The sequence below is a fragment of the Pinus tabuliformis genome, chromosome 3_2, assembly GCF_031772625.1.
Source record: "Pinus tabuliformis cultivar Carrire ecotype Pingquan chromosome 3_2, CPIR1, whole genome shotgun sequence".
Lineage (NCBI taxonomy): Eukaryota > Viridiplantae > Streptophyta > Pinopsida > Pinales > Pinaceae > Pinus > Pinus tabuliformis.
The window spans coordinates 464,159,074-464,165,975 of NC_142302.1; the positions used below are offsets into that span (position 1 = coordinate 464,159,074).

The 6,902-nt window shown below is 38.0% G+C and overlaps 1 pseudogene; it reads left to right on the forward strand.

Moving 5' to 3' along the window:
* The first annotated feature begins 4,957 nt into the window (after nt 1–4,957).
* LOC149181295 (DNA mismatch repair protein MSH1, mitochondrial pseudogene) lies at nt 4,958–5,824 on the forward strand (annotated as a pseudogene).
* The last annotated feature ends 1,078 nt before the right edge of the window (nt 5,825–6,902 follow it).

Consider the following 6,902-nt stretch of genomic DNA (forward strand, 5'->3'; position numbering starts at 1 on the left):
AAGTATTGGGTCCAAGGTATTGGTTCTATGTGGTTTTGGACCATGGTATTGAGAGAGGCCTAAACCTATATAAGGAGAAGATACTTAGGCCAAGAGGTGTGCAAGGGTGCAAGGATTGAATATCTGATGAAGTGTGAGATCTAGTATGCTGGTTATGGGTTTGTGATGCTTTGCTTGATCTGAACCAAGGATGCACCTATGCAGTTGATGATGGATGATGGATCGAGATCATAAGGCTTGGAATGCATTATCATTATGTGGTTTGATCATGGATAGAATAGATCTGAATTATTTACGCATGTTTTATTGTATAAATGTGATGATCTGGGTATGGCTGATGTTTGCAATAACAACAATGTTATAAGTAAGTGTTTTCAAATCTGTACGCGGGTTGGCTTTGGTAAAAGTGCATATACACGCTGGTTTGGTTCATCATAGTAGCATATACATTGTGAGATATGATATTTGAAGTTGCAGTTGGATCTAGTTGTTGTTGCAGAGTTTTGTGTTCTACTCTGTGTTCTGGTGAATATGTTTTGTTTACAAGGTTTCAGTGATTCAAAAATGAATGATGCAAGTGTATTTGATGGTTGTATTGCAGTGGTGATTGATTTTGTGCTTCAATGTTGTCAATGGGTCCAGTATGAAAATTGGATGAAACGTGGCATTCATATTATGTTGTTGTGATGAATCAAGAAGGTTGTAGCCTTCAGTAGGCCGGCTCCTATGTACTAGTAAACGGATCAGCTAGTACAAGAGCTAGGGGGTTGTAGCTCCCTTCCAATAGTAGCTAGAGAATGAGAGAAGGTTGTAGCCTTCTTCAGGTGGGTGCCTGCATACTGGTATGAGTCTGCGCCAGTACAAGATTATAAACAGGTTTTTCTTATCTTAAAGAAAACAACAGCAGGCGGTTTTTGTCCCGCATTGGGTTTCCACCTTATATCATGGTGTTCAAGTGTGCTTCTTATGTGTGATGATCTGTTCTATTTTACTACACATGTTTATTGTTCATATGGTGAATGAAGTTCTGATGCACTGATTAAATATCAACATATAATGGATTAACTAAATCATAAGTTTACTGGATATACACTAGTTGCATTAAACATAGTTGTGTGTACACGCAGGTTCCATTAATTGAAGTAGCGTATATGAATCTAAGTACGGAAATGAAAAAGTTAGTGATTTGCTAATATTATTACAGCGCCCCCCCCCCTCTCAGTATTATTTCCAACAATTGGTATCAGAGCATGTCCTTTGGTAGAAGCTTGATCTCTTGAAGGAGATCCGTAGAACAATGGGAAAGAAAGCGCGTCAGAAGAAGAAGATAGCTCAAAGGAACAATTACAGCCTGCCGTTGAGTGGAAGCAAGTTTTCAAATTCTGAATCACCTTAGATTTGAAGATGAGCAAGCAAATGAAGCATCAGATAAACTCATAGATCAACAAGATCTATTTAACAAAAGGGAGAGTGCCATCAAAGAAGAAGTTATCAGCGTAAAAGCTCAGCTGGAGTATGCCTTCAGAGTACGTCAAATGCTGCAAGAGCATAATGAAGAACAAGAAAATGAGATTCTCAAACTAAGGCAACAAGTTGAAGAAGGAAGAAGGTCTGCAAAAATCTTGAAGAAGCAATATCTAGGAAAGGAAGAACAACATCAGGTTGAGGTAAATATCTTGAAAGGTAAATTAGAAGAAAAAGATAAACTATTACGATTTCAAGACAGTACTAATATTTTGGATGATATTCTTAGTATTCAAAGGTCACCTACTATCAAAAGTAGTCTTGGTTTTTATGAATCTTTTGAAGGTGAATCTAGCTCACAAGGTGAGACAAGGAACTCTAATGCAAAATCTGAAATGCTCAAGAAGGAGATGAGAGGTCAAACCCATCAACAACCAAGGAAAGATAATCTTCAAAGAAAATCTTTTGCTCCTAAATATGAAAGTGATAGATGGTTATTTCCTCCGATGAATAATGTTGAATGTTATGTATGTCAAAATTTTGGACATGTTGTAGCTAGATGCAGAAGTAGAATGGTTCAAGAACATCACACAGAAAGATCATCACGTTCTAGGTACATTAAGGGATATTGTTTTTCTTGCAATATGTTTGGTCACAAAGCTGTTGATTGCTACAGAAGGAATATGAAACATGTAAGATGTTATGCATGTAACAAGCTTGGACATATAGCAAAGGAATGCAGGAACAAAGTATGGGCACCATACCAAAAGGAGAAAACACCATCACAATCGAAGATAAGGAAGTACAGTTAGAAAGATGTGGCATAGCAGAGTATACAGACATGACGAATTCAAAGGGAGATGAAAGTGTGGAACCTCAATGTTCTAAATCTCATATGCAAGTTTCATGAAGACAAGTCGTGTGTTTACACGAGTTAAAGGCTGCAGAGTCATGTATATGGAGCTTTGAATAAAAAGCAGCAAAATAGACTCAGGAAAAAAGGTCTGATATGGTTCGGTCATGGTATATGTTGGTTGGCATAGGTTCAGGGGGAGCATATGGTTCGAATAATTGTTTGCATAATTGTTGCCATTGTTGGCATTATGGTTAGAAGACTTTGGTGATAATGCTTATGTGGCTAAATGATACATCTTGCTACTTACTGTTGGTTGGCCAAGAGAATGATATTGCAGGTTACAAGTTGCTGATGTTGATGAGAGATGCTTATAGTGCAAATCATATGGTGTATGATAGTTGCTCATGACTATCATGGTCTTGTTTAGACTCGGCATGTGCTTAGGGGGAGCATGGATGGATTGATACATCTTAGCATATACAAAGGGGGAGCTCAATCAGAGATTTTATCATGTACTCAGGGGGAGTATGGACAATAGAATGTATATCAAGGGAGAGAATATCTTGGTCCACCTTTTGCCCTTAATGTCAAAGGGGGAGAGTGACTTGGTGTGGATGTTTCCATCAAGTCCAAATGGGGAGATTGTTGGCATTATGATACAGGTATGATGCAAGTGTTGTCCTTGATGGCAACTCACTTAGATGACAGATCATAGTACAACTAGAATGATCAAAGAGGTATACGCAGGTTCGCTGTGACAAGAATGTGTATACACGTGGGTTCACCAAATACCAAGTCACGTATACGTACACACGCATGTTTATAGAAGGAAAGGCGTGTACATGTTGTGAATCTAAGTTTTGGTTTGTGGTATTTGGTCCATGGTATTTGGTCCAAAGTGTTGACCCCAGGTATTGGGTCCAAGGTATTGGTTCTACGTGGTTTTGGACCATGGTATTGAGAGAGGCCTAAAACTATATAAGGAGAAGATCATTAGGCTAAGAGGTGTGCAAGGGTGCAAGGATTGAATATCTGATGAAGTGTGAGATCTAGTATGCTGGTTATGGGTTTGTGATGCTTTGCTTGATCTGAACCAAGGATGCACCTATGCAGTTGATGATGGAAAATGGATCAAGATCATAAGGCTTGGAATGCATTATCATTATGTGGTTTGATCATGGATAGACTAGATCTGAATTATTGACACATGTTTTATTGTATAAATTTTATGATCTGGGTATGACTGATGTTTGGAATAGCTGCAAAGTTATGAGTAAATATTTGCAGATCTATACGCAAGTTGGCTTTGGTAAAAGCGCGTATACACGCTGGTTTGGTTCATCATAGTAGAGTATACATTGTGAGATATGATATTTGAAGTTGCAGTTGGATCTAGTTGTTGTTGCAGAGTTTTGTGTTTTGCTCTGTGTTCTAGTGACTATGTTCTGTTGACAAGGTTTCAGTGATTCAGTGTTCGGTGATTCAGAAATGAATGATGCAAGTGTAGTTGATGGTTGTATTGCAGTGGTGATTGATTTTGTGCTTCAATGTTGTTGATGGGTCCAGTATGAAAATTGGATGAAACATGGCCTTCATATTATGGTGTTGTGATGAATCAAGAAGATTGTAGCCTTCAATAGGTCGGCGCCTACGTACTATTAAATCGATCGGCTAGTACAAGAGCTAGGGGGTTGTAGCTCCCTTCTTGTAGTAGCTAGAGAAAGAGAGAAGTTTGTAGCCTTCTACAGGTGGGTGCCTACGTACTAGTATGAGTCTGCGCCAGTACAAGATTATAAATAGGTTTTTCTTATCTTAAAGAAAACAGCAGCAGGTGGTTTTTGTCCCGCATTGGGTTTCTACCTTATATCATGGTGTTCAAGTGTGCTTCTTATGTGTGATGATCTATTCTGTTTTACTGCACCTGTTTACTGTTCATATGGTTAATGAAGTTTTGTTGCACTGATTAAAGATCAGCATATAATGGATTAACTGAATCATAATTTTACTGGATATACGCTAGTTGCATTAAACATAGTTGTGTGTACACGCGGGTTCCCTTAATTGAAGTAACATATATGAATCTAAGTATGGAAATGAAAAGGTTAGTGATTTTCTAATACTGATTCACCCCCCCCTCCCGAGTATTATTTCCAACAAAAACATTGAAACCAAGTCAAAAAAATCCAAAGCCAAGCCAATCTAGAGTGTGGCGTTGTGCGTAGGGCCATTCTAAAAAACAAAGTTCTGTAGGTGCCCACTTGGCCTCACATTTCTCTTTCGCTCACACTGGCTATAATCCAAGAAGTCTATTGGACAATGAGTTGGGTAGGACACCTACCATGGGGTGGAACTCCTGGAATCATTTTGGTTGCGATATCAATGCGAAAGTAATCAAAGAAACTGCTGAGGCGCTGATCTCAACTGGGTTCAATAAACATGGTTATGAATTTGTCAATATAGATGATTGTTGAGGGAATCTCAAGTAAGACAAAGATGGAAGATTACCCATCTGGTATCAAAGCCCTTGTTGATTATGTACACAACAAAGGTGTCAAGCTCGAGATATAATCAGATGTCGGACACTTTACCTGGGCAAAAAGACAACTAGATTCCTTGGGACACGAGGAAATCAACGCTATGACATTTGATAATCGGGGGGTGACCTATTTGAAATACGATAATTATGAGGGAGGGAAGCGAAATTGGGCCTTTCCAACATTGATAGAGACTAATCAAAATTCAGCAGGAGGAAAATCAGGGAAAGTGGGAAGTCAGTTAGAAATTGTAGGTTTAGTGCCATACTGGATCAACATATTACAAGAATGAGCTATTCAGAATACGATTCAAATGTGGTCACTGTTTCTTCTTACTGGTCCAAATGGTGGTGGAAAGTCCAGTTTACTTAGATCCATTGGTTCAACAACATTGCTTGGCATTTGTGGATTGATGGTTCCTGCAGAAATTGCTACTATCCCGACCTTTGATTCCATCCTGCTTCATATGGGTTCATATGACAGCCCAGCTGATGGAAAAAGCTCGTTCTAGATGGAAATGTATGAAATGCGATCAATACTTTGTGAAGCTACAAACAGAAGCCTTGTATTGATAGATGAAATCTGTCGAGGAACAGAAATACAAAAGGGAACATGCATTGTTGCAAGCATGATAGAGGAACTTGATGCCATTGGTTGCATAGGCATCATATCTACTTATTTGCATGGCCTCTTAGATGTGTCACTGAATGCAAGAGATATTTTATATAAAGCAATGGGAACTGAAAAAATTAATGGGCAGACAAAACCAACATGGAAATTGATAGATGGGGCTTGTCGAGAAAGTCTTGCATTTGAAACAGCTCGATGTTAAGGAATTCCAGAAAATATTATTATGAGAGCAGAACACCTATATTCATCATTGAAACAAGATAACACTAGAAGGCGAGCAAATAAAAGTAAGAGCATTACAAATGGCAATCAGAGAACATCCAAGGAGGGACAAGAATAGCAGATCGATCAAACAACTCCAAAATTCATGTAGGCAGGTGCAAGGTGGCAGTCAAAAGGAAGATTTTGTGGAATATGGTTCCACACCTGAAGGAGTAGATATAGTAATATTAATCCACTTGGAAAACCTTCACATAATTTGGGTTTTCAAAAACTACTTCTCATGGTTCTCGAGATAGTTTGTTATTTTAGTTGCAAATTAGTTTATAATAGAGTTTTATGATAGGTTTTTATTTTTAATTTTATTTTTAATTTTTATTTCCTATGTTGAGGAAATTAAAAATAGATTTGTAATTTAGTATATATAGGATTATTTTTAAACGATAGAGGTTCGATTTTTTCAATAGGAAGAGGAATTTGGACTGTGTAAATTTTTATTGAATATCATTTTAATAAAGCAGTTATTTCCCTTTAGGCCTGGGATCCATCATAGTGCTTAAATGTCCAGTATGTTTTTCTCATAAATTTATTTATACATTATGTCTTTTCTGCTATTTTGTGTTGCATCATTCTCTAAGTGAAATGTTTGGAATCCATGAGTGCCATGATGCTCCTTTCATAATGATTATGTTGTTAAATGTGTGGTTATATTTTCAGAATCCATCCCCTGATAGATGCTTTGTTGAGTAACCCTGTGCTTCTCTTTCATCTAAAGTTGCTGCTACAGATCGATCCCTTGTTTGATGCCTACATGGCAGTGGGCTTTCTACCCTATTCTTCTCACATTCGCAATCTTTATCTGGCTGAACATTGCACTTACTTTGCCCCAAGTTTGCCGGTAGAAACTGGCATCGACTCCATAGCCCAAATGGTCATTTCTCTTGTTGTTTTCGACCGAAAAACCTTTCAAACAAATCCCCACACTCCATAGCTAGCCTAATAATCAGTTATCACAGCCACATTTTGTTGGAAAAGAGAGAGCCCTCTCTGGTCTAGCAGGGCTAGATGCTAGATTGAAAGCTTGGTCTGTGGTTACCTCAAAATTGCCTCCCTTCAACCTGAGGTCAATCTAGGTGATAACACTATACAACATACCCAGAGCCATATAAATAAATGTGAAAAAATATTTTATATCCTCT